Here is a 27390-nt window from a genome sequence, read left to right as displayed (position 1 = left end):
CCGTTGAGATATTGCAGCCGCTGCTGTGTCCAGGCCCAGGAGCCTTAGCACTGTGCTGTGATGTCACTCAATACCACTGACATCACTAGGTGTAAACAACATCTCTCCTTTGCTGTGTATGTGACTATGGAGCTGTTTGGTGATGTCGTCTATTATGGCCTTCATAGAAGCAACAGGAGATTGTTGCATCCATCTAGAACCCTCAGAACTACAGTGCTATGATGTCACTCACTTCCACAGGCCTTGCAGAGTGTAAACAACAACAACCCAGCTTTGTTGTGTATGTAACAATAGGGATTTGTGATGTCACCTAGAACCTTCACAGCAGCGACAGCTTTATGAGGAGCATCAGCACTGCTCTGCCTGAGCAGAACCATCACCGCCATAGGTTGTCAAATAACCCGGGTTTAACCCACACAGGTAAGTCCAATGGGGTGCAGGCATGTCCTCTATGCTTACAGCTTCCCGTGGGTGTTGGTTTGATACCGTTTGGGGACAGCCAAGGAGGCATCTGCAGGCAACAAAGGTAGGTGTGTGCTTGTGTGTGTGTTTCCTATGCAGATCCTAAGCCCAGTGTCACATGCAAGTAGGAGGAGTAAGAAGGGTTCCTGGCAAATCCGGGTTATGGATTGCATTTAAAAAGGCCCCGTGGGAGTGCAATGGGCCCCTGTCTTGCTGCTTAGCAATAATGGTATGGGTTTAGGTTCTGCTGTGTGTACTGGTGGTTGACTGCCCCCCAGCCCAGAGTGTGCATGGAAAATTGTCTGGCAGCCTCCCTGACAGCAAGCAGTGATAGTGCCCATGAAGGGGACCTTGTTGGGCCCGCCCCTTTCACGGTTATCGCTTCTCGGCCTTTTGGCTAAGATCAAGTGTAGTATCTGTTCTTATCAGTTTAATATCTGATACGTCCCCTATCTGGGGACCATATATTAAATGGATTTTTGAGAACGGGGGCCGATTTCGAAGCTTGCTTCCGTCGCCCTATGCATTGACCCGATATGGCAGTATCTTCGGGTACAGTGCACCACCCCCTTACAGGGTTAAAAAGAAAGATTCCTACTTTCATTGCTACCTGCTTGCTGGCTAGCCAGCTAGCCAGCCCTGTGGGCCTTGCTGCTGCTGCTGCTGCAGCCAAAAAACAAAAGGTGGTGCTGCTGCTGCTTCTGCTTCTGCTTGTGTCTGGCCGCTGTTGGAGCGTCCAGGCACAGGACTTCTGCTGCTGCTGACTAAATGGCCTCCTTAATTGGATCATTTGAGTAGCCAGCACACCTGTGCAGGTAGGGCATGACATGATAGGCAGCTGCCTTGATAGCGGGTGGGTGCTGAATGTTCCTAATTGACAAAATAAGATTAATGCTTATGAAGAAATATAAAATCTCATCCCTTCCCCAATATCGCGCCACACCCCTACCCCTTAATTCCCTGGTTGAACTTGATGGACATATGTCTTTTTTCGACCGTACTAACTATGTAACTATGTAACATAACATGGGGGGGGGGGTCTCCTGGCTGTTCACACAGGTGTGTCATTGCTGTACATTGACCATGCATTGCTTCTGTGGTATTGCAAAGGCAAAGACAAATGCTTCCAGCCATCCATTGCACTAATGGATTGGTCATCAGCTGGCTGTCTATGTCCCGCATCAATATAGACCAAAGTACAGAGGGTTAGGCTATGCTATTGTGCACCTACCTGATGCATCAGAAGGTGCGAGGCCCTTGCTAAATTCTGTGCACAGACTTTGAGATCTATGCTTTAGACTGTATCTAAACCTGCTCCAACATGGACTGACATTCTGGCCTACTTTCAGCCGATGCGACTTGTCTGTCGCTGAACAGTCGCTTTTTATGTATTCAGCACCTATGTATAATGTTGTAAAAATGCTCTAGAAGCTAAAGTCGCAGAAATGTCACACATATTTGGCCTGCAACTTTCTGTGCGACAAATTCAGACAGGAAAAATCAGTATAAATCCTTAGAAAATTATCCCCCAGTGTCTCCATCTGCTGGCGGTATTGAATAAGCATTGCTGCACTGATGGGGTATGCATTAGACGAAAAAAAAGAAGAAAAAGAAGAATAATACGAGAAAAGAGGCGAAAAGGAGAAAAACGTAAAAAAACGTGAAAAAAAAGTAAGAGGAAGAGAAGGGAAAAAAAGGTGGAAATGGGTTTAAAAGTGATTTCGGCGGAGAAATATATATATATATATATATATATATATATATACGCGCACACACACACATATATATAAACGTATTCTCCGTTGAGATATTGCAGCCGCTGCTGTGTCCAGGCCCAGGAGCCTTAGCACTGTGCTGTGATGTCACTCAATACCACTGACATCACTAGGTGTAAACAACATCTCTCCTTTGCTGTGTATGTGACTATGGAGCTGTTTGGTGATGTCGTCTATTATGGCCTTCATAGAAGCAACAGGAGATTGTTGCATCCATCTAGAACCCTCAGAACTACAGTGCTATGATGTCACTCACTTCCACAGGCCTTGCAGAGTGTAAACAACAACAACCCAGCTTTGTTGTGTATGTAACCATAGGGATTTGTGATGTCACCTAGAACCTTCACAGCAGCGACAGCTTTATGAGGAGCATCAGCACTGCTCTGCCTGAGCAGAACCATCACCGCCATAGGTTGTCAAATAACCCGGGTTTAACCCACACAGGTAAGTCCAATGGGGTGCAGGCATGTCCTCTATGCTTACAGCTTCCCGTGGGTGTTGGTTTGATACCGTTTGGGGACAGCCAAGGAGGCATCTGCAGGCAACAAAGGTAGGTGTGTGCTTGTGTGTGTGTTTCCTATGCAGATCCTAAGCCCAGTGTCACATGCAAGTAGGAGGAGTAAGAAGGGTTCCTGGCAAATCCGGGTTATGGATTGCATTTAAAAAGGCCCCGTGGGAGTGCAATGGGCCCCTGTCTTGCTGCTTAGCAATAATGGTATGGGTTTAGGTTCTGCTGTGTGTACTGGTGGTTGACTGCCCCCCAGCCCAGAGTGTGCATGGAAAATTGTCTGGCAGCCTCCCTGACAGCAAGCAGTGATAGTGCCCATGAAGGGGACCTTGTTGGGCCCGCCCCTTTCACGGTTATCGCTTCTCGGCCTTTTGGCTAAGATCAAGTGTAGTATCTGTTCTTATCAGTTTAATATCTGATACGTCCCCTATCTGGGGACCATATATTAAATGGATTTTTGAGAACGGGGGCCGATTTCGAAGCTTGCTTCCGTCGCCCTATGCATTGACCCGATATGGCAGTATCTTCGGGTACAGTGCACCACCCCCTTACAGGGTTAAAAAGAAAGATTCCTACTTTCATTGCTACCTGCTTGCTGGCTAGCCAGCTAGCCAGCCCTGTGGGCCTTGCTGCTGCTGCTGCTGCAGCCAAAAAACAAAAGGTGGTGCTGCTGCTGCTTCTGCTTCTGCTTGTGTCTGGCCGCTGTTGGAGCGTCCAGGCACAGGACTTCTGCTGCTGCTGACTAAATGGCCTCCTTAATTGGATCATTTGAGTAGCCAGCACACCTGTGCAGGTAGGGCATGACATGATAGGCAGCTGCCTTGATAGCGGGTGGGTGCTGAATGTTCCTAATTGACAAAATAAGATTAATGCTTATGAAGAAATATAAAATCTCATCCCTTCCCCAATATCGCGCCACACCCCTACCCCTTAATTCCCTGGTTGAACTTGATGGACATATGTCTTTTTTCGACCGTACTAACTATGTAACTATGTAACATAACATGGGGGGGGGGGGGGGGTCTCCTGGCTGTTCACACAGGTGTGTCATTGCTGTACATTGACCATGCATTGCTTCTGTGGTATTGCAAAGGCAAAGACAAATGCTTCCAGCCATCCATTGCACTAATGGATTGGTCATCAGCTGGCTGTCTATGTCCCGCATCAATATAGACCAAAGTACAGAGGGTTAGGCTATGCTATTGTGCACCTACCTGATGCATCAGAAGGTGCGAGGCCCTTGCTAAATTCTGTGCACAGACTTTGAGATCTATGCTTTAGACTGTATCTAAACCTGCTCCAACATGGACTGACATTCTGGCCTACTTTCAGCCGATGCGACTTGTCTGTCGCTGAACAGTCGCTTTTTATGTATTCAGCACCTATGTATAATGTTGTAAAAATGCTCTAGAAGCTAAAGTCGCAGAAATGTCACACATATTTGGCCTGCAACTTTCTGTGCGACAAATTCAGACAGGAAAAATCAGTATAAATCCTTAGAAAATTATCCCCCAGTGTCTCCATCTGCTGGCGGTATTGAATAAGCATTGCTGCACTGATGGGGTATGCATTAGACGAAAAAAAAGAAGAAAAAGAAGAATAATACGCCCAGAAAAGAGGCGAAAAGGAGAAAAACGTAAAAAAACGTGAAAAAAAAGTAAGAGGAAGAGAAGGGAAAAAAAGGTGGAAATGGGTTTAAAAGTGATTTCGGCGGAGAAATATATATATATATATATATATATATATATATATATATATATACGCGCACACACACACATATATATAAACGTATTCTCCGTTGAGATATTGCAGCCGCTGCTGTGTCCAGGCCCAGGAGCCTTAGCACTGTGCTGTGATGTCACTCAATACCACTGACATCACTAGGTGTAAACAACATCTCTCCTTTGCTGTGTATGTGACTATGGAGCTGTTTGGTGATGTCGTCTATTATGGCCTTCATAGAAGCAACAGGAGATTGTTGCATCCATCTAGAACCCTCAGAACTACAGTGCTATGATGTCACTCACTTCCACAGGCCTTGCAGAGTGTAAACAACAACAACCCAGCTTTGTTGTGTATGTAACCATAGGGATTTGTGATGTCACCTAGAACCTTCACAGCAGCGACAGCTTTATGAGGAGCATCAGCACTGCTCTGCCTGAGCAGAACCATCACCGCCATAGGTTGTCAAATAACCCGGGTTTAACCCACACAGGTAAGTCCAATGGGGTGCAGGCATGTCCTCTATGCTTACAGCTTCCCGTGGGTGTTGGTTTGATACCGTTTGGGGACAGCCAAGGAGGCATCTGCAGGCAACAAAGGTAGGTGTGTGCTTGTGTGTGTGTTTCCTATGCAGATCCTAAGCCCAGTGTCACATGCAAGTAGGAGGAGTAAGAAGGGTTCCTGGCAAATCCGGGTTATGGATTGCATTTAAAAAGGCCCCGTGGGAGTGCAATGGGCCCCTGTCTTGCTGCTTAGCAATAATGGTATGGGTTTAGGTTCTGCTGTGTGTACTGGTGGTTGACTGCCCCCCAGCCCAGAGTGTGCATGGAAAATTGTCTGGCAGCCTCCCTGACAGCAAGCAGTGATAGTGCCCATGAAGGGGACCTTGTTGGGCCCGCCCCTTTCACGGTTATCGCTTCTCGGCCTTTTGGCTAAGATCAAGTGTAGTATCTGTTCTTATCAGTTTAATATCTGATACGTCCCCTATCTGGGGACCATATATTAAATGGATTTTTGAGAACGGGGGCCGATTTCGAAGCTTGCTTCCGTCGCCCTATGCATTGACCCGATATGGCAGTATCTTCGGGTACAGTGCACCACCCCCTTACAGGGTTAAAAAGAAAGATTCCTACTTTCATTGCTACCTGCTTGCTGGCTAGCCAGCTAGCCAGCCCTGTGGGCCTTGCTGCTGCTGCTGCTGCAGCCAAAAAACAAAAGGTGGTGCTGCTGCTGCTTCTGCTTCTGCTTGTGTCTGGCCGCTGTTGGAGCGTCCAGGCACAGGACTTCTGCTGCTGCTGACTAAATGGCCTCCTTAATTGGATCATTTGAGTAGCCAGCACACCTGTGCAGGTAGGGCATGACATGATAGGCAGCTGCCTTGATAGCGGGTGGGTGCTGAATGTTCCTAATTGACAAAATAAGATGAATGCTTATGAAGAAATATAAAATCTCATCCCTTCCCCAATATCGCGCCACACCCCTACCCCTTAATTCCCTGGTTGAACTTGATGGACATATGTCTTTTTTCGACCGTACTAACTATGTAACTATGTAACATAACATGGGGGGGGGGTCTCCTGGCTGTTCACACAGGTGTGTCATTGCTGTACATTGACCATGCATTGCTTCTGTGGTATTGCAAAGGCAAAGACAAATGCTTCCAGCCATCCATTGCACTAATGGATTGGTCATCAGCTGGCTGTCTATGTCCCGCATCAATATAGACCAAAGTACAGAGGGTTAGGCTATGCTATTGTGCACCTACCTGATGCATCAGAAGGTGCGAGGCCCTTGCTAAATTCTGTGCACAGACTTTGAGATCTATGCTTTAGACTGTATCTAAACCTGCTCCAACATGGACTGACATTCTGGCCTACTTTCAGCCGATGCGACTTGTCTGTCGCTGAACAGTCGCTTTTTATGTATTCAGCACCTATGTATAATGTTGTAAAAATGCTCTAGAAGCTAAAGTCGCAGAAATGTCACACATATTTGGCCTGCAACTTTCTGTGCGACAAATTCAGACAGGAAAAATCAGTATAAATCCTTAGAAAATTATCCCCCAGTGTCTCCATCTGCTGGCGGTATTGAATAAGCATTGCTGCACTGATGGGGTATGCATTAGACGAAAAAAAAGAAGAAAAAGAAGAATAATACGCCCAGAAAAGAGGCAAAAAGGAGAAAAACGTAAAAAAACGTGAAAAAAAAGTAAGAGGAAGAGAAGGGAAAAAAAGGTGGAAATGGGTTTAAAAGTGATTTCGGCGGAGAAATATATATATATATATATATATATATATATATATATACGCGCACACACACACATATATATAAACGTATTCTCCGTTGAGATATTGCAGCCGCTGCTGTGTCCAGGCCCAGGAGCCTTAGCACTGTGCTGTGATGTCACTCAATACCACTGACATCACTAGGTGTAAACAACATCTCTCCTTTGCTGTGTATGTGACTATGGAGCTGTTTGGTGATGTCGTCTATTATGGCCTTCATAGAAGCAACAGGAGATTGTTGCATCCATCTAGAACCCTCAGAACTACAGTGCTATGATGTCACTCACTTCCACAGGCCTTGCAGAGTGTAAACAACAACAACCCAGCTTTGTTGTGTATGTAACCATAGGGATTTGTGATGTCACCTAGAACCTTCACAGCAGCGACAGCTTTATGAGGAGCATCAGCACTGCTCTGCCTGAGCAGAACCATCACCGCCATAGGTTGTCAAATAACCCGGGTTTAACCCACACAGGTAAGTCCAATGGGGTGCAGGCATGTCCTCTATGCTTACAGCTTCCCGTGGGTGTTGGTTTGATACCGTTTGGGGACAGCCAAGGAGGCATCTGCAGGCAACAAAGGGAGGTGTGTGCTTGTGTGTGTGTTTCCTATGCAGATCCTAAGCCCAGTGTCACATGCAAGTAGGAGGAGTAAGAAGGGTTCCTGGCAAATCCGGGTTATGGATTGCATTTAAAAAGGCCCCGTGGGAGTGCAATGGGCCCCTGTCTTGCTGCTTAGCAATAATGGTATGGGTTTAGGTTCTGCTGTGTGTACTGGTGGTTGACTGCCCCCCAGCCCAGAGTGTGCATGGAAAATTGTCTGGCAGCCTCCCTGACAGCAAGCAGTGATAGTGCCCATGAAGGGGACCTTGTTGGGCCCGCCCCTTTCACGGTTATCGCTTCTCGGCCTTTTGGCTAAGATCAAGTGTAGTATCTGTTCTTATCAGTTTAATATCTGATACGTCCCCTATCTGGGGACCATATATTAAATGGATTTTTGAGAACGGGGGCCGATTTCGAAGCTTGCTTCCGTCGCCCTATGCATTGACCCGATATGGCAGTATCTTCGGGTACAGTGCACCACCCCCTTACAGGGTTAAAAAGAAAGATTCCTACTTTCATTGCTACCTGCTTGCTGGCTAGCCAGCTAGCCAGCCCTGTGGGCCTTGCTGCTGCTGCTGCTGCAGCCAAAAAACAAAAGGTGGTGCTGCTGCTGCTTCTGCTTCTGCTTGTGTCTGGCCGCTGTTGGAGCGTCCAGGCACAGGACTTCTGCTGCTGCTGACTAAATGGCCTCCTTAATTGGATCATTTGAGTAGCCAGCACACCTGTGCAGGTAGGGCATGACATGATAGGCAGCTGCCTTGATAGCGGGTGGGTGCTGAATGTTCCTAATTGACAAAATAAGATTAATGCTTATGAAGAAATATAAAATCTCATCCCTTCCCCAATATCGCGCCACACCCCTACCCCTTAATTCCCTGGTTGAACTTGATGGACATATGTCTTTTTTCGACCGTACTAACTATGTAACTATGTAACATAACATGGGGGGGGGGGGGTCTCCTGGCTGTTCACACAGGTGTGTCATTGCTGTACATTGACCATGCATTGCTTCTGTGGTATTGCAAAGGCAAAGACAAATGCTTCCAGCCATCCATTGCACTAATGGATTGGTCATCAGCTGGCTGTCTATGTCCCGCATCAATATAGACCAAAGTACAGAGGGTTAGGCTATGCTATTGTGCACCTACCTGATGCATCAGAAGGTGCGAGGCCCTTGCTAAATTCTGTGCACAGACTTTGAGATCTATGCTTTAGACTGTATCTAAACCTGCTCCAACATGGACTGACATTCTGGCCTACTTTCAGCCGATGCGACTTGTCTGTCGCTGAACAGTCGCTTTTTATGTATTCAGCACCTATGTATAATGTTGTAAAAATGCTCTAGAAGCTAAAGTCGCAGAAATGTCACACATATTTGGCCTGCAACTTTCTGTGCGACAAATTCAGACAGGAAAAATCAGTATAAATCCTTAGAAAATTATCCCCCAGTGTCTCCATCTGCTGGCGGTATTGAATAAGCATTGCTGCACTGATGGGGTATGCATTAGACGAAAAAAAAGAAGAAAAAGAAGAATAATACGCCCAGAAAAGAGGCGAAAAGGAGAAAAACGTAAAAAAACGTGAAAAAAAAGTAAGAGGAAGAGAAGGGAAAAAAAGGTGGAAATGGGTTTAAAAGTGATTTCGGCGGAGAAATATATATATATATATATATATATATATATATATATATATATATATACGCGCACACACACACATATATATAAACGTATTCTCCGTTGAGATATTGCAGCCGCTGCTGTGTCCAGGCCCAGGAGCCTTAGCACTGTGCTGTGATGTCACTCAATACCACTGACATCACTAGGTGTAAACAACATCTCTCCTTTGCTGTGTATGTGACTATGGAGCTGTTTGGTGATGTCGTCTATTATGGCCTTCATAGAAGCAACAGGAGATTGTTGCATCCATCTAGAACCCTCAGAACTACAGTGCTATGATGTCACTCACTTCCACAGGCCTTGCAGAGTGTAAACAACAACAACCCAGCTTTGTTGTGTATGTAACCATAGGGATTTGTGATGTCACCTAGAACCTTCACAGCAGCGACAGCTTTATGAGGAGCATCAGCACTGCTCTGCCTGAGCAGAACCATCACCGCCATAGGTTGTCAAATAACCCGGGTTTAACCCACACAGGTAAGTCCAATGGGGTGCAGGCATGTCCTCTATGCTTACAGCTTCCCGTGGGTGTTGGTTTGATACCGTTTGGGGACAGCCAAGGAGGCATCTGCAGGCAACAAAGGTAGGTGTGTGCTTGTGTGTGTGTTTCCTATGCAGATCCTAAGCCCAGTGTCACATGCAAGTAGGAGGAGTAAGAAGGGTTCCTGGCAAATCCGGGTTATGGATTGCATTTAAAAAGGCCCCGTGGGAGTGCAATGGGCCCCTGTCTTGCTGCTTAGCAATAATGGTATGGGTTTAGGTTCTGCTGTGTGTACTGGTGGTTGACTGCCCCCCAGCCCAGAGTGTGCATGGAAAATTGTCTGGCAGCCTCCCTGACAGCAAGCAGTGATAGTGCCCATGAAGGGGACCTTGTTGGGCCCGCCCCTTTCACGGTTATCGCTTCTCGGCCTTTTGGCTAAGATCAAGTGTAGTATCTGTTCTTATCAGTTTAATATCTGATACGTCCCCTATCTGGGGACCATATATTAAATGGATTTTTGAGAACGGGGGCCGATTTCGAAGCTTGCTTCCGTCGCCCTATGCATTGACCCGATATGGCAGTATCTTCGGGTACAGTGCACCACCCCCTTACAGGGTTAAAAAGAAAGATTCCTACTTTCATTGCTACCTGCTTGCTGGCTAGCCAGCTAGCCAGCCCTGTGGGCCTTGCTGCTGCTGCTGCTGCTGCTGCTGCTGCAGCCAAAAAACAAAAGGTGGTGCTGCTGCTGCTTCTGCTTCTGCTTGTGTCTGGCCGCTGTTGGAGCGTCCAGGCACAGGACTTCTGCTGCTGCTGACTAAATGGCCTCCTTAATTGGATCATTTGAGTAGCCAGCACACCTGTGCAGGTAGGGCATGACATGATAGGCAGCTGCCTTGATAGCGGGTGGGTGCTGAATGTTCCTAATTGACAAAATAAGATTAATGCTTATGAAGAAATATAAAATCTCATCCCTTCCCCAATATCGCGCCACACCCCTACCCCTTAATTCCCTGGTTGAACTTGATGGACATATGTCTTTTTTCGACCGTACTAACTATGTAACTATGTAACATAACATGGGGGGGGGGGGTCTCCTGGCTGTTCACACAGGTGTGTCATTGCTGTACATTGACCATGCATTGCTTCTGTGGTATTGCAAAGGCAAAGACAAATGCTTCCAGCCATCCATTGCACTAATGGATTGGTCATCAGCTGGCTGTCTATGTCCCGCATCAATATAGACCAAAGTACAGAGGGTTAGGCTATGCTATTGTGCACCTACCTGATGCATCAGAAGGTGCGAGGCCCTTGCTAAATTCTGTGCACAGACTTTGAGATCTATGCTTTAGACTGTATCTAAACCTGCTCCAACATGGACTGACATTCTGGCCTACTTTCAGCCGATGCGACTTGTCTGTCGCTGAACAGTCGCTTTTTATGTATTCAGCACCTATGTATAATGTTGTAAAAATGCTCTAGAAGCTAAAGTCGCAGAAATGTCACACATATTTGGCCTGCAACTTTCTGTGCGACAAATTCAGACAGGAAAAATCAGTATAAATCCTTAGAAAATTATCCCCCAGTGTCTCCATCTGCTGGCGGTATTGAATAAGCATTGCTGCACTGATGGGGTATGCATTAGACGAAAAAAAAGAAGAAAAAGAAGAATAATACGCCCAGAAAAGAGGCGAAAAGGAGAAAAACGTAAAAAAACGTGAAAAAAAAGTAAGAGGAAGAGAAGGGAAAAAAAGGTGGAAATGGGTTTAAAAGTGATTTCGGCGGAGAAATATATATATATATATATATATATATATATATATATATATATATATATATATACGCGCACACACACACATATATATAAACGTATTCTCCGTTGAGATATTGCAGCCGCTGCTGTGTCCAGGCCCAGGAGCCTTAGCACTGTGCTGTGATGTCACTCAATACCACTGACATCACTAGGTGTAAACAACATCTCTCCTTTGCTGTGTATGTGACTATGGAGCTGTTTGGTGATGTCGTCTATTATGGCCTTCATAGAAGCAACAGGAGATTGTTGCATCCATCTTGAACCCTCAGAACTACAGTGCTATGATGTCACTCACTTCCACAGGCCTTGCAGAGTGTAAACAACAACAACCCAGCTTTGTTGTGTATGTAACCATAGGGATTTGTGATGTCACCTAGAACCTTCACAGCAGCGACAGCTTTATGAGGAGCATCAGCACTGCTCTGCCTGAGCAGAACCATCACCGCCATAGGTTGTCAAATAACCCGGGTTTAACCCACACAGGTAAGTCCAATGGGGTGCAGGCATGTCCTCTATGCTTACAGCTTCCCGTGGGTGTTGGTTTGATACCGTTTGGGGACAGCCAAGGAGGCATCTGCAGGCAACAAAGGTAGGTGTGTGCTTGTGTGTGTGTTTCCTATGCAGATCCTAAGCCCAGTGTCACATGCAAGTAGGAGGAGTAAGAAGGGTTCCTGGCAAATCCGGGTTATGGATTGCATTTAAAAAGGCCCCGTGGGAGTGCAATGGGCCCCTGTCTTGCTGCTTAGCAATAATGGTATGGGTTTAGGTTCTGCTGTGTGTACTGGTGGTTGACTGCCCCCCAGCCCAGAGTGTGCATGGAAAATTGTCTGGCAGCCTCCCTGACAGCAAGCAGTGATAGTGCCCATGAAGGGGACCTTGTTGGGCCCGCCCCTTTCACGGTTATCGCTTCTCGGCCTTTTGGCTAAGATCAAGTGTAGTATCTGTTCTTATCAGTTTAATATCTGATACGTCCCCTATCTGGGGACCATATATTAAATGGATTTTTGAGAACGGGGGCCGATTTCGAAGCTTGCTTCCGTCGCCCTATGCATTGACCCGATATGGCAGTATCTTCGGGTACAGTGCACCACCCCCTTACAGGGTTAAAAAGAAAGATTCCTACTTTCATTGCTACCTGCTTGCTGGCTAGCCAGCTAGCCAGCCCTGTGGGCCTTGCTGCTGCTGCTGCTGCAGCCAAAAAACAAAAGGTGGTGCTGCTGCTGCTTCTGCTTCTGCTTGTGTCTGGCCGCTGTTGGAGCGTCCAGGCACAGGACTTCTGCTGCTGCTGACTAAATGGCCTCCTTAATTGGATCATTTGAGTAGCCAGCACACCTGTGCAGGTAGGGCATGACATGATAGGCAGCTGCCTTGATAGCGGGTGGGTGCTGAATGTTCCTAATTGACAAAATAAGATTAATGCTTATGAAGAAATATAAAATCTCATCCCTTCCCCAATATCGCGCCACACCCCTACCCCTTAATTCCCTGGTTGAACTTGATGGACATATGTCTTTTTTCGACCGTACTAACTATGTAACTATGTAACATAACATGGGGGGGGGGGTCTCCTGGCTGTTCACACAGGTGTGTCATTGCTGTACATTGACCATGCATTGCTTCTGTGGTATTGCAAAGGCAAAGACAAATGCTTCCAGCCATCCATTGCACTAATGGATTGGTCATCAGCTGGCTGTCTATGTCCCGCATCAATATAGACCAAAGTACAGAGGGTTAGGCTATGCTATTGTGCACCTACCTGATGCATCAGAAGGTGCGAGGCCCTTGCTAAATTCTGTGCACAGACTTTGAGATCTATGCTTTAGACTGTATCTAAACCTGCTCCAACATGGACTGACATTCTGGCCTACTTTCAGCCGATGCGACTTGTCTGTCGCTGAACAGTCGCTTTTTATGTATTCAGCACCTATGTATAATGTTGTAAAAATGCTCTAGAAGCTAAAGTCGCAGAAATGTCACACATATTTGGCCTGCAACTTTCTGTGCGACAAATTCAGACAGGAAAAATCAGTATAAATCCTTAGAAAATTATCCCCCAGTGTCTCCATCTGCTGGCGGTATTGAATAAGCATTGCTGCACTGATGGGGTATGCATTAGACGAAAAAAAAGAAGAAAAAGAAGAATAATACGCCCAGAAAAGAGGCGAAAAGGAGAAAAACGTAAAAAAACGTGAAAAAAAAGTAAGAGGAAGAGAAGGGAAAAAAAGGTGGAAATGGGTTTAAAAGTGATTTCGGCGGAGAAATATATATATATATATATATATATATATATATATACGCGCACACACACACATATATATAAACGTATTCTCCGTTGAGATATTGCAGCCGCTGCTGTGTCCAGGCCCAGGAGCCTTAGCACTGTGCTGTGATGTCACTCAATACCACTGACATCACTAGGTGTAAACAACATCTCTCCTTTGCTGTGTATGTGACTATGGAGCTGTTTGGTGATGTCGTCTATTATGGCCTTCATAGAAGCAACAGGAGATTGTTGCATCCATCTAGAACCCTCAGAACTACAGTGCTATGATGTCACTCACTTCCACAGGCCTTGCAGAGTGTAAACAACAACAACCCAGCTTTGTTGTGTATGTAACCATAGGGATTTGTGATGTCACCTAGAACCTTCACAGCAGCGACAGCTTTATGAGGAGCATCAGCACTGCTCTGCCTGAGCAGAACCATCACCGCCATAGGTTGTCAAATAACCCGGGTTTAACCCACACAGGTAAGTCCAATGGGGTGCAGGCATGTCCTCTATGCTTACAGCTTCCCGTGGGTGTTGGTTTGATACCGTTTGGGGACAGCCAAGGAGGCATCTGCAGGCAACAAAGGGAGGTGTGTGCTTGTGTGTGTGTTTCCTATGCAGATCCTAAGCCCAGTGTCACATGCAAGTAGGAGGAGTAAGAAGGGTTCCTGGCAAATCCGGGTTATGGATTGCATTTAAAAAGGCCCCGTGGGAGTGCAATGGGCCCCTGTCTTGCTGCTTAGCAATAATGGTATGGGTTTAGGTTCTGCTGTGTGTACTGGTGGTTGACTGCCCCCCAGCCCAGAGTGTGCATGGAAAATTGTCTGGCAGCCTCCCTGACAGCAAGCAGTGATAGTGCCCATGAAGGGGACCTTGTTGGGCCCGCCCCTTTCACGGTTATCGCTTCTCGGCCTTTTGGCTAAGATCAAGTGTAGTATCTGTTCTTATCAGTTTAATATCTGATACGTCCCCTATCTGGGGACCATATATTAAATGGATTTTTGAGAACGGGGGCCGATTTCGAAGCTTGCTTCCGTCGCCCTATGCATTGACCCGATATGGCAGTATCTTCGGGTACAGTGCACCACCCCCTTACAGGGTTAAAAAGAAAGATTCCTACTTTCATTGCTACCTGCTTGCTGGCTAGCCAGCTAGCCAGCCCTGTGGGCCTTGCTGCTGCTGCTGCTGCAGCCAAAAAACAAAAGGTGGTGCTGCTGCTGCTTCTGCTTCTGCTTGTGTCTGGCCGCTGTTGGAGCGTCCAGGCACAGGACTTCTGCTGCTGCTGACTAAATGGCCTCCTTAATTGGATCATTTGAGTAGCCAGCACACCTGTGCAGGTAGGGCATGACATGATAGGCAGCTGCCTTGATAGCGGGTGGGTGCTGAATGTTCCTAATTGACAAAATAAGATTAATGCTTATGAAGAAATATAAAATCTCATCCCTTCCCCAATATCGCGCCACACCCCTACCCCTTAATTCCCTGGTTGAACTTGATGGACATATGTCTTTTTTCGACCGTACTAACTATGTAACTATGTAACATAACATGGGGGGGGGGGGGTCTCCTGGCTGTTCACACAGGTGTGTCATTGCTGTACATTGACCATGCATTGCTTCTGTGGTATTGCAAAGGCAAAGACAAATGCTTCCAGCCTAATGGATTGGTCATCAGCTGGCTGTCTATGTCCCGCATCAATATAGACCAAAGTACAGAGGGTTAGGCTATGCTATTGTGCACCTACCTGATGCATCAGAAGGTGCGAGGCCCTTGCTAAATTCTGTGCACAGACTTTGAGATCTATGCTTTAGACTGTATCTAAACCTGCTCCAACATGGACTGACATTCTGGCCTACTTTCAGCCGATGCGACTTGTCTGTCGCTGAACAGTCGCTTTTTATGTATTCAGCACCTATGTATAATGTTGTAAAAATGCTCTAGAAGCTAAAGTCGCAGAAATGTCACACATATTTGGCCTGCAACTTTCTGTGCGACAAATTCAGACAGGAAAAATCAGTATAAATCCTTAGAAAATTATCCCCCAGTGTCTCCATCTGCTGGCGGTATTGAATAAGCATTGCTGCACTGATGGGGTATGCATTAGACGAAAAAAAAGAAGAAAAAGAAGAATAATACGCCCAGAAAAGAGGCGAAAAGGAGAAAAACGTAAAAAAACGTGAAAAAAAAGTAAGAGGAAGAGAAGGGAAAAAAAGGTGGAAATGGGTTTAAAAGTGATTTCGGCGGAGAAATATATATATATATATATATATATATATATATATATATATATACGCGCACACACACACATATATATAAACGTATTCTCCGTTGAGATATTGCAGCCGCTGCTGTGTCCAGGCCCAGGAGCCTTAGCACTGTGCTGTGATGTCACTCAATACCACTGACATCACTAGGTGTAAACAACATCTCTCCTTTGCTGTGTATGTGACTATGGAGCTGTTTGGTGATGTCGTCTATTATGGCCTTCATAGAAGCAACAGGAGATTGTTGCATCCATCTAGAACCCTCAGAACTACAGTGCTATGATGTCACTCACTTCCACAGGCCTTGCAGAGTGTAAACAACAACAACCCAGCTTTGTTGTGTATGTAACCATAGGGATTTGTGATGTCACCTAGAACCTTCACAGCAGCGACAGCTTTATGAGGAGCATCAGCACTGCTCTGCCTGAGCAGAACCATCACCGCCATAGGTTGTCAAATAACCCGGGTTTAACCCACACAGGTAAGTCCAATGGGGTGCAGGCATGTCCTCTATGCTTACAGCTTCCCGTGGGTGTTGGTTTGATACCGTTTGGGGACAGCCAAGGAGGCATCTGCAGGCAACAAAGGTAGGTGTGTGCTTGTGTGTGTGTTTCCTATGCAGATCCTAAGCCCAGTGTCACATGCAAGTAGGAGGAGTAAGAAGGGTTCCTGGCAAATCCGGGTTATGGATTGCATTTAAAAAGGCCCCGTGGGAGTGCAATGGGCCCCTGTCTTGCTGCTTAGCAATAATGGTATGGGTTTAGGTTCTGCTGTGTGTACTGGTGGTTGACTGCCCCCCAGCCCAGAGTGTGCATGGAAAATTGTCTGGCAGCCTCCCTGACAGCAAGCAGTGATAGTGCCCATGAAGGGGACCTTGTTGGGCCCGCCCCTTTCACGGTTATCGCTTCTCGGCCTTTTGGCTAAGATCAAGTGTAGTATCTGTTCTTATCAGTTTAATATCTGATACGTCCCCTATCTGGGGACCATATATTAAATGGATTTTTGAGAACGGGGGCCGATTTCGAAGCTTGCTTCCGTCGCCCTATGCATTGACCCGATATGGCAGTATCTTCGGGTACAGTGCACCACCCCCTTACAGGGTTAAAAAGAAAGATTCCTACTTTCATTGCTACCTGCTTGCTGGCTAGCCAGCTAGCCAGCCCTGTGGGCCTTGCTGCTGCTGCTGCTGCTGCTGCTGCTGCAGCCAAAAAACAAAAGGTGGTGCTGCTGCTGCTTCTGCTTCTGCTTGTGTCTGGCCGCTGTTGGAGCGTCCAGGCACAGGACTTCTGCTGCTGCTGACTAAATGGCCTCCTTAATTGGATCATTTGAGTAGCCAGCACACCTGTGCAGGTAGGGCATGACATGATAGGCAGCTGCCTTGATAGCGGGTGGGTGCTGAATGTTCCTAATTGACAAAATAAGATTAATGCTTATGAAGAAATATAAAATCTCATCCCTTCCCCAATATCGCGCCACACCCCTACCCCTTAATTCCCTGGTTGAACTTGATGGACATATGTCTTTTTTCGACCGTACTAACTATGTAACTATGTAACATAACATGGGGGGGGGGGGTCTCCTGGCTGTTCACACAGGTGTGTCATTGCTGTACATTGACCATGCATTGCTTCTGTGGTATTGCAAAGGCAAAGACAAATGCTTCCAGCCATCCATTGCACTAATGGATTGGTCATCAGCTGGCTGTCTATGTCCCGCATCAATATAGACCAAAGTACAGAGGGTTAGGCTATGCTATTGTGCACCTACCTGATGCATCAGAAGGTGCGAGGCCCTTGCTAAATTCTGTGCACAGACTTTGAGATCTATGCTTTAGACTGTATCTAAACCTGCTCCAACATGGACTGACATTCTGGCCTACTTTCAGCCGATGCGACTTGTCTGTCGCTGAACAGTCGCTTTTTATGTATTCAGCACCTATGTATAATGTTGTAAAAATGCTCTAGAAGCTAAAGTCGCAGAAATGTCACACATATTTGGCCTGCAACTTTCTGTGCGACAAATTCAGACAGGAAAAATCAGTATAAATCCTTAGAAAATTATCCCCCAGTGTCTCCATCTGCTGGCGGTATTGAATAAGCATTGCTGCACTGATGGGGTATGCATTAGACGAAAAAAAAGAAGAAAAAGAAGAATAATACGCCCAGAAAAGAGGCGAAAAGGAGAAAAACGTAAAAAAACGTGAAAAAAAAGTAAGAGGAAGAGAAGGGAAAAAAAGGTGGAAATGGGTTTAAAAGTGATTTCGGCGGAGAAATATATATATATATATATATATATATATATATATATATATATATATATATATATATATATATACGCGCACACACACACATATATATAAACGTATTCTCCGTTGAGATATTGCAGCCGCTGCTGTGTCCAGGCCCAGGAGCCTTAGCACTGTGCTGTGATGTCACTCAATACCACTGACATCACTAGGTGTAAACAACATCTCTCCTTTGCTGTGTATGTGACTATGGAGCTGTTTGGTGATGTCGTCTATTATGGCCTTCATAGAAGCAACAGGAGATTGTTGCATCCATCTTGAACCCTCAGAACTACAGTGCTATGATGTCACTCACTTCCACAGGCCTTGCAGAGTGTAAACAACAACAACCCAGCTTTGTTGTGTATGTAACCATAGGGATTTGTGATGTCACCTAGAACCTTCACAGCAGCGACAGCTTTATGAGGAGCATCAGCACTGCTCTGCCTGAGCAGAACCATCACCGCCATAGGTTGTCAAATAACCCGGGTTTAACCCACACAGGTAAGTCCAATGGGGTGCAGGCATGTCCTCTATGCTTACAGCTTCCCGTGGGTGTTGGTTTGATACCGTTTGGGGACAGCCAAGGAGGCATCTGCAGGCAACAAAGGTAGGTGTGTGCTTGTGTGTGTGTTTCCTATGCAGATCCTAAGCCCAGTGTCACATGCAAGTAGGAGGAGTAAGAAGGGTTCCTGGCAAATCCGGGTTATGGATTGCATTTAAAAAGGCCCCGTGGGAGTGCAATGGGCCCCTGTCTTGCTGCTTAGCAATAATGGTATGGGTTTAGGTTCTGCTGTGTGTACTGGTGGTTGACTGCCCCCCAGCCCAGAGTGTGCATGGAAAATTGTCTGGCAGCCTCCCTGACAGCAAGCAGTGATAGTGCCCATGAAGGGGACCTTGTTGGGCCCGCCCCTTTCACGGTTATCGCTTCTCGGCCTTTTGGCTAAGATCAAGTGTAGTATCTGTTCTTATCAGTTTAATATCTGATACGTCCCCTATCTGGGGACCATATATTAAATGGATTTTTGAGAACGGGGGCCGATTTCGAAGCTTGCTTCCGTCGCCCTATGCATTGACCCGATATGGCAGTATCTTCGGGTACAGTGCACCACCCCCTTACAGGGTTAAAAAGAAAGATTCCTACTTTCATTGCTACCTGCTTGCTGGCTAGCCAGCTAGCCAGCCCTGTGGGCCTTGCTGCTGCTGCTGCTGCAGCCAAAAAACAAAAGGTGGTGCTGCTGCTGCTTCTGCTTCTGCTTGTGTCTGGCCGCTGTTGGAGCGTCCAGGCACAGGACTTCTGCTGCTGCTGACTAAATGGCCTCCTTAATTGGATCATTTGAGTAGCCAGCACACCTGTGCAGGTAGGGCATGACATGATAGGCAGCTGCCTTGATAGCGGGTGGGTGCTGAATGTTCCTAATTGACAAAATAAGATTAATGCTTATGAAGAAATATAAAATCTCATCCCTTCCCCAATATCGCGCCACACCCCTACCCCTTAATTCCCTGGTTGAACTTGATGGACATATGTCTTTTTTCGACCGTACTAACTATGTAACTATGTAACATAACATGGGGGGGGGGGTCTCCTGGCTGTTCACACAGGTGTGTCATTGCTGTACATTGACCATGCATTGCTTCTGTGGTATTGCAAAGGCAAAGACAAATGCTTCCAGCCATCCATTGCACTAATGGATTGGTCATCAGCTGGCTGTCTATGTCCCGCATCAATATAGACCAAAGTACAGAGGGTTAGGCTATGCTATTGTGCACCTACCTGATGCATCAGAAGGTGCGAGGCCCTTGCTAAATTCTGTGCACAGACTTTGAGATCTATGCTTTAGACTGTATCTAAACCTGCTCCAACATGGACTGACATTCTGGCCTACTTTCAGCCGATGCGACTTGTCTGTCGCTGAACAGTCGCTTTTTATGTATTCAGCACCTATGTATAATGTTGTAAAAATGCTCTAGAAGCTAAAGTCGCAGAAATGTCACACATATTTGGCCTGCAACTTTCTGTGCGACAAATTCAGACAGGAAAAATCAGTATAAATCCTTAGAAAATTATCCCCCAGTGTCTCCATCTGCTGGCGGTATTGAATAAGCATTGCTGCACTGATGGGGTATGCATTAGACGAAAAAAAAGAAGAAAAAGAAGAATAATACGCCCAGAAAAGAGGCGAAAAGGAGAAAAACGTAAAAAAACGTGAAAAAAAAGTAAGAGGAAGAGAAGGGAAAAAAAGGTGGAAATGGGTTTAAAAGTGATTTCGGCGGAGAAATATATATATATATATATATATATATATATATACGCGCACACACACACATATATATAAACGTATTATCCGTTGAGATATTGCAGCCGCTGCTGTGTCCAGGCCCAGGAGCCTTAGCACTGTGCTGTGATGTCACTCAATACCACTGACATCACTAGGTGTAAACAACATCTCTCCTTTGCTGTGTATGTGACTATGGAGCTGTTTGGTGATGTCGTCTATTATGGCCTTCATAGAAGCAACAGGAGATTGTTGCATCCATCTAGAACCCTCAGAACTACAGTGCTATGATGTCACTCACTTCCACAGGCCTTGCAGAGTGTAAACAACAACAACCCAGCTTTGTTGTGTATGTAACCATAGGGATTTGTGATGTCACCTAGAACCTTCACAGCAGCGACAGCTTTATGAGGAGCATCAGCACTGCTCTGCCTGAGCAGAACCATCACCGCCATAGGTTGTCAAATAACCCGGGTTTAACCCACACAGGTAAGTCCAATGGGGTGCAGGCATGTCCTCTATGCTTACAGCTTCCCGTGGGTGTTGGTTTGATACCGTTTGGGGACAGCCAAGGAGGCATCTGCAGGCAACAAAGGTAGGTGTGTGCTTGTGTGTGTGTTTCCTATGCAGATCCTAAGCCCAGTGTCACATGCAAGTAGGAGGAGTAAGAAGGGTTCCTGGCAAATCCGGGTTATGGATTGCATTTAAAAAGGCCCCGTGGGAGTGCAATGGGCCCCTGTCTTGCTGCTTAGCAATAATGGTATGGGTTTAGGTTCTGCTGTGTGTACTGGTGGTTGACTGCCCCCCAGCCCAGAGTGTGCATGGAAAATTGTCTGGCAGCCTCCCTGACAGCAAGCAGTGATAGTGCCCATGAAGGGGACCTTGTTGGGCCCGCCCCTTTCACGGTTATCGCTTCTCGGCCTTTTGGCTAAGATCAAGTGTAGTATCTGTTCTTATCAGTTTAATATCTGATACGTCCCCTATCTGGGGACCATATATTAAATGGATTTTTGAGAACGGGGGCCGATTTCGAAGCTTGCTTCCGTCGCCCTATGCATTGACCCGATATGGCAGTATCTTCGGGTACAGTGCACCACCCCCTTACAGGGTTAAAAAGAAAGATTCCTACTTTCATTGCTACCTGCTTGCTGGCTAGCCAGCTAGCCAGCCCTGTGGGCCTTGCTGCTGCTGCTGCTGCAGCCAAAAAACAAAAGGTGGTGCTGCTGCTGCTTCTGCTTCTGCTTGTGTCTGGCCGCTGTTGGAGCGTCCAGGCACAGGACTTCTGCTGCTGCTGACTAAATGGCCTCCTTAATTGGATCATTTGAGTAGCCAGCACACCTGTGCAGGTAGGGCATGACATGATAGGCAGCTGCCTTGATAGCGGGTGGGTGCTGAATGTTCCTAATTGACAAAATAAGATTAATGCTTATGAAGAAATATAAAATCTCATCCCTTCCCCAATATCGCGCCACACCCCTACCCCTTAATTCCCTGGTTGAACTTGATGGACATATGTCTTTTTTCGACCGTACTAACTATGTAACTATGTAACATAACATGGGGGGGGGGGGGGGGTCTCCTGGCTGTTCACACAGGTGTGTCATTGCTGTACATTGACCATGCATTGCTTCTGTGGTATTGCAAAGGCAAAGACAAATGCTTCCAGCCATCCATTGCACTAATGGATTGGTCATCAGCTGGCTGTCTATGTCCCGCATCAATATAGACCAAAGTACAGAGGGTTAGGCTATGCTATTGTGCACCTACCTGATGCATCAGAAGGTGCGAGGCCCTTGCTAAATTCTGTGCACAGACTTTGAGATCTATGCTTTAGACTGTATCTAAACCTGCTCCAACATGGACTGACATTCTGGCCTACTTTCAGCCGATGCGACTTGTCTGTCGCTGAACAGTCGCTTTTTATGTATTCAGCACCTATGTATAATGTTGTAAAAATGCTCTAGAAGCTAAAGTCGCAGAAATGTCACACATATTTGGCCTGCAACTTTCTGTGCGACAAATTCAGACAGGAAAAATCAGTATAAATCCTTAGAAAATTATCCCCCAGTGTCTCCATCTGCTGGCGGTATTGAATAAGCATTGCTGCACTGATGGGGTATGCATTAGACGAAAAAAAAGAAGAAAAAGAAGAATAATACGCCCAGAAAAGAGGCGAAAAGGAGAAAAACGTAAAAAAACGTGAAAAAAAAGTAAGAGGAAGAGAAGGGAAAAAAAGGTGGAAATGGGTTTAAAAGTGATTTCGGCGGAGAAATATATATATATATATATATATATATATATATATATATATATATATATATATATATACGCGCACACACACACATATATATAAACGTATTCTCCGTTGAGATATTGCAGCCGCTGCTGTGTCCAGGCCCAGGAGCCTTAGCACTGTGCTGTGATGTCACTCAATACCACTGACATCACTAGGTGTAAACAACATCTCTCCTTTGCTGTGTATGTGACTATGGAGCTGTTTGGTGATGTCGTCTATTATGGCCTTCATAGAAGCAACAGGAGATTGTTGCATCCATCTAGAACCCTCAGAACTACAGTGCTATGATGTCACTCACTTCCACAGGCCTTGCAGAGTGTAAACAACAACAACCCAGCTTTGTTGTGTATGTAACCATAGGGATTTGTGATGTCACCTAGAACCTTCACAGCAGCGACAGCTTTATGAGGAGCATCAGCACTGCTCTGCCTGAGCAGAACCATCACCGCCATAGGTTGTCAAATAACCCGGGTTTAACCCACACAGGTAAGTCCAATGGGGTGCAGGCATGTCCTCTATGCTTACAGCTTCCCGTGGGTGTTGGTTTGATACCGTTTGGGGACAGCCAAGGAGGCATCTGCAGGCAACAAAGGTAGGTGTGTGCTTGTGTGTGTGTTTCCTATGCAGATCCTAAGCCCAGTGTCACATGCAAGTAGGAGGAGTAAGAAGGGTTCCTGGCAAATCCGGGTTATGGATTGCATTTAAAAAGGCCCCGTGGGAGTGCAATGGGCCCCTGTCTTGCTGCTTAGCAATAATGGTATGGGTTTAGGTTCTGCTGTGTGTACTGGTGGTTGACTGCCCCCCAGCCCAGAGTGTGCATGGAAAATTGTCTGGCAGCCTCCCTGACAGCAAGCAGTGATAGTGCCCATGAAGGGGACCTTGTTGGGCCCGCCCCTTTCACGGTTATCGCTTCTCGGCCTTTTGGCTAAGATCAAGTGTAGTATCTGTTCTTATCAGTTTAATATCTGATACGTCCCCTATCTGGGGACCATATATTAAATGGATTTTTGAGAACGGGGGCCGATTTCGAAGCTTGCTTCCGTCGCCCTATGCATTGACCCGATATGGCAGTATCTTCGGGTACAGTGCACCACCCCCTTACAGGGTTAAAAAGAAAGATTCCTACTTTCATTGCTACCTGCTTGCTGGCTAGCCAGCTAGCCAGCCCTGTGGGCCTTGCTGCTGCTGCTGCTGCAGCCAAAAAACAAAAGGTGGTGCTGCTGCTGCTTCTGCTTCTGCTTGTGTCTGGCCGCTGTTGGAGCGTCCAGGCACAGGACTTCTGCTGCTGCTGACTAAATGGCCTCCTTAATTGGATCATTTGAGTAGCCAGCACACCTGTGCAGGTAGGGCATGACATGATAGGCAGCTGCCTTGATAGCGGGTGGGTGCTGAATGTTCCTAATTGACAAAATAAGATGAATGCTTATGAAGAAATATAAAATGTCATCCCTTCCCCAATATCGCGCCACACCCCTACCCCTTAATTCCCTGGTTGAACTTGATGGACATATGTCTTTTTTCGACCGTACTAACTATGTAACTATGTAACATAACATGGGGGGGGGGTCTCCTGGCTGTTCACACAGGTGTGTCATTGCTGTACATTGACCATGCATTGCTTCTGTGGTATTGCAAAGGCAAAGACAAATGCTTCCAGCCATCCATTGCACTAATGGATTGGTCATCAGCTGGCTGTCTATGTCCCGCATCAATATAGACCAAAGTACAGAGGGTTAGGCTATGCTATTGTGCACCTACCTGATGCATCAGAAGGTGCGAGGCCCTTGCTAAATTCTGTGCACAGACTTTGAGATCTATGCTTTAGACTGTATCTAAACCTGCTCCAACATGGATGGACTGACATTCTGGCCTACTTTCAGCCGATGCGACTTGTCTGTCGCTGAACAGTCGCTTTTTATGTATTCAGCACCTATGTATAATGTTGTAAAAATGCTCTAGAAGCTAAAGTCGCAGAAATGTCACACATATTTGGCCTGCAACTTTCTGTGCGACAAATTCAGACAGGAAAAATCAGTATAAATCCTTAGAAAATTATCCCCCAGTGTCTCCATCTGCTGGCGGTATTGAATAAGCATTGCTGCACTGATGGGGTATGCATTAGACGAAAAAAAAGAAGAAAAAGAAGAATAATACGCCCAGAAAAGAGGCAAAAAGGAGAAAAACGTAAAAAAACGTGAAAAAAAAGTAAGAGGAAGAGAAGGGAAAAAAAGGTGGAAATGGGTTTAAAAGTGATTTCGGCGGAGAAATATATATATATATATATATATATATATATATATACGCGCACACACACACATATATATAAACGTATTCTCCGTTGAGATATTGCAGCCGCTGCTGTGTCCAGGCCCAGGAGCCTTAGCACTGTGCTGTGATGTCACTCAATACCACTGACATCACTAGGTGTAAACAACATCTCTCCTTTGCTGTGTATGTGACTATGGAGCTGTTTGGTGATGTCGTCTATTATGGCCTTCATAGAAGCAACAGGAGATTGTTGCATCCATCTAGAACCCTCAGAACTACAGTGCTATGATGTCACTCACTTCCACAGGCCTTGCAGAGTGTAAACAACAACAACCCAGCTTTGTTGTGTATGTAACCATAGGGATTTGTGATGTCACCTAGAACCTTCACAGCAGCGACAGCTTTATGAGGAGCATCAGCACTGCTCTGCCTGAGCAGAACCATCACCGCCATAGGTTGTCAAATAACCCGGGTTTAACCCACACAGGTAAGTCCAATGGGGTGCAGGCATGTCCTCTATGCTTACAGCTTCCCGTGGGTGTTGGTTTGATACCGTTTGGGGACAGCCAAGGAGGCATCTGCAGGCAACAAAGGGAGGTGTGTGCTTGTGTGTGTGTTTCCTATGCAGATCCTAAGCCCAGTGTCACATGCAAGTAGGAGGAGTAAGAAGGGTTCCTGGCAAATCCGGGTTATGGATTGCATTTAAAAAGGCCCCGTGGGAGTGCAATGGGCCCCTGTCTTGCTGCTTAGCAATAATGGTATGGGTTTAGGTTCTGCTGTGTGTACTGGTGGTTGACTGCCCCCCAGCCCAGAGTGTGCATGGAAAATTGTCTGGCAGCCTCCCTGACAGCAAGCAGTGATAGTGCCCATGAAGGGGACCTTGTTGGGCCCGCCCCTTTCACGGTTATCGCTTCTCGGCCTTTTGGCTAAGATCAAGTGTAGTATCTGTTCTTATCAGTTTAATATCTGATACGTCCCCTATCTGGGGACCATATATTAAATGGATTTTTGAGAACGGGGGCCGATTTCGAAGCTTGCTTCCGTCGCCCTATGCATTGACCCGATATGGCAGTATCTTCGGGTACAGTGCACCACCCCCTTACAGGGTTAAAAAGAAAGATTCCTACTTTCATTGCTACCTGCTTGCTGGCTAGCCAGCTAGCCAGCCCTGTGGGCCTTGCTGCTGCTGCTGCTGCAGCCAAAAAACAAAAGGTGGTGCTGCTGCTGCTTCTGCTTCTGCTTGTGTCTGGCCGCTGTTGGAGCGTCCAGGCACAGGACTTCTGCTGCTGCTGACTAAATGGCCTCCTTAATTGGATCATTTGAGTAGCCAGCACACCTGTGCAGGTAGGGCATGACATGATAGGCAGCTGCCTTGATAGCGGGTGGGTGCTGAATGTTCCTAATTGACAAAATAAGATTAATGCTTATGAAGAAATATAAAATCTCATCCCTTCCCCAATATCGCGCCACACCCCTACCCCTTAATTCCCTGGTTGAACTTGATGGACATATGTCTTTTTTCGACCGTACTAACTATGTAACTATGTAACATAACATGGGGGGGGGGGGGTCTCCTGGCTGTTCACACAGGTGTGTCATTGCTGTACATTGACCATGCATTGCTTCTGTGGTATTGCAAAGGCAAAGACAAATGCTTCCAGCCATCCATTGCACTAATGGATTGGTCATCAGCTGGCTGTCTATGTCCCGCATCAATATAGACCAAAGTACAGAGGGTTAGGCTATGCTATTGTGCACCTACCTGATGCATCAGAAGGTGCGAGGCCCTTGCTAAATTCTGTGCACAGACTTTGAGATCTATGCTTTAGACTGTATCTAAACCTGCTCCAACATGGACTGACATTCTGGCCTACTTTCAGCCGATGCGACTTGTCTGTCGCTGAACAGTCGCTTTTTATGTATTCAGCACCTATGTATAATGTTGTAAAAATGCTCTAGAAGCTAAAGTCGCAGAAATGTCACACATATTTGGCCTGCAACTTTCTGTGCGACAAATTCAGACAGGAAAAATCAGTATAAATCCTTAGAAAATTATCCCCCAGTGTCTCCATCTGCTGGCGGTATTGAATAAGCATTGCTGCACTGATGGGGTATGCATTAGACGAAAAAAAAGAAGAAAAAGAAGAATAATACGCCCAGAAAAGAGGCGAAAAGGAGAAAAACGTAAAAAAACGTGAAAAAAAAGTAAGAGGAAGAGAAGGGAAAAAAAGGTGGAAATGGGTTTAAAAGTGATTTCGGCGGAGAAATATATATATATATATATATATATATATATATATATATATATACGCGCACACACACACATATATATAAACGTATTCTCCGTTGAGATATTGCAGCCGCTGCTGTGTCCAGGCCCAGGAGCCTTAGCACTGTGCTGTGATGTCA

At 46.2% G+C, this 27390-nt stretch overlaps 12 non-coding genes across 12 annotated transcripts; all 12 read left to right on the top strand.

Moving 5' to 3' along the window:
- Positions 1–839: 839 nt before the first annotated feature.
- Positions 840–1030, top strand: LOC130346645 (U2 spliceosomal RNA). The gene has a single exon (XR_008884812.1). It is a non-coding gene; the product is annotated as a U2 spliceosomal RNA (small nuclear RNA).
- A 2070-nt stretch (positions 1031–3100) lies between these two features.
- LOC130346644 (U2 spliceosomal RNA) lies at positions 3101–3291 on the top strand. The gene has a single exon (XR_008884811.1). It is a non-coding gene; the product is annotated as a U2 spliceosomal RNA (small nuclear RNA).
- A 2088-nt stretch (positions 3292–5379) lies between these two features.
- LOC130346643 (U2 spliceosomal RNA) lies at positions 5380–5570 on the top strand. The gene has a single exon (XR_008884810.1). It is a non-coding gene; the product is annotated as a U2 spliceosomal RNA (small nuclear RNA).
- Positions 5571–7646: 2076 nt separating this feature from the next.
- LOC130346642 (U2 spliceosomal RNA) lies at positions 7647–7837 on the top strand. The gene has a single exon (XR_008884809.1). It is a non-coding gene; the product is annotated as a U2 spliceosomal RNA (small nuclear RNA).
- A 2089-nt stretch (positions 7838–9926) lies between these two features.
- Positions 9927–10117, top strand: LOC130346711 (U2 spliceosomal RNA). The gene has a single exon (XR_008884869.1). It is a non-coding gene; the product is annotated as a U2 spliceosomal RNA (small nuclear RNA).
- A 2106-nt stretch (positions 10118–12223) lies between these two features.
- Positions 12224–12414, top strand: LOC130346710 (U2 spliceosomal RNA). The gene has a single exon (XR_008884868.1). It is a non-coding gene; the product is annotated as a U2 spliceosomal RNA (small nuclear RNA).
- Positions 12415–14489: 2075 nt separating this feature from the next.
- LOC130346709 (U2 spliceosomal RNA) lies at positions 14490–14680 on the top strand. The gene has a single exon (XR_008884867.1). It is a non-coding gene; the product is annotated as a U2 spliceosomal RNA (small nuclear RNA).
- Positions 14681–16754: 2074 nt separating this feature from the next.
- Positions 16755–16945, top strand: LOC130346708 (U2 spliceosomal RNA). Its single transcript, XR_008884866.1, has one exon. It is a non-coding gene; the product is annotated as a U2 spliceosomal RNA (small nuclear RNA).
- A 2116-nt stretch (positions 16946–19061) lies between these two features.
- LOC130346707 (U2 spliceosomal RNA) lies at positions 19062–19252 on the top strand. Its single transcript, XR_008884865.1, has one exon. It is a non-coding gene; the product is annotated as a U2 spliceosomal RNA (small nuclear RNA).
- A 2073-nt stretch (positions 19253–21325) lies between these two features.
- On the top strand, positions 21326–21516 carry LOC130346705 (U2 spliceosomal RNA). Its single transcript, XR_008884863.1, has one exon. It is a non-coding gene; the product is annotated as a U2 spliceosomal RNA (small nuclear RNA).
- Positions 21517–23618: 2102 nt separating this feature from the next.
- Positions 23619–23809, top strand: LOC130346703 (U2 spliceosomal RNA). The gene has a single exon (XR_008884862.1). It is a non-coding gene; the product is annotated as a U2 spliceosomal RNA (small nuclear RNA).
- A 2078-nt stretch (positions 23810–25887) lies between these two features.
- On the top strand, positions 25888–26078 carry LOC130346702 (U2 spliceosomal RNA). Its single transcript, XR_008884861.1, has one exon. It is a non-coding gene; the product is annotated as a U2 spliceosomal RNA (small nuclear RNA).
- Positions 26079–27390: the final 1312 nt, after the last annotated feature.

The sequence above is a fragment of the Hyla sarda genome, unplaced genomic scaffold (genome assembly GCF_029499605.1).
Source record: "Hyla sarda isolate aHylSar1 unplaced genomic scaffold, aHylSar1.hap1 scaffold_799, whole genome shotgun sequence".
Taxonomy (NCBI): domain Eukaryota; kingdom Metazoa; phylum Chordata; class Amphibia; order Anura; family Hylidae; genus Hyla; species Hyla sarda.
This window is presented reverse-complemented; position numbering and strand designations above follow the sequence as displayed.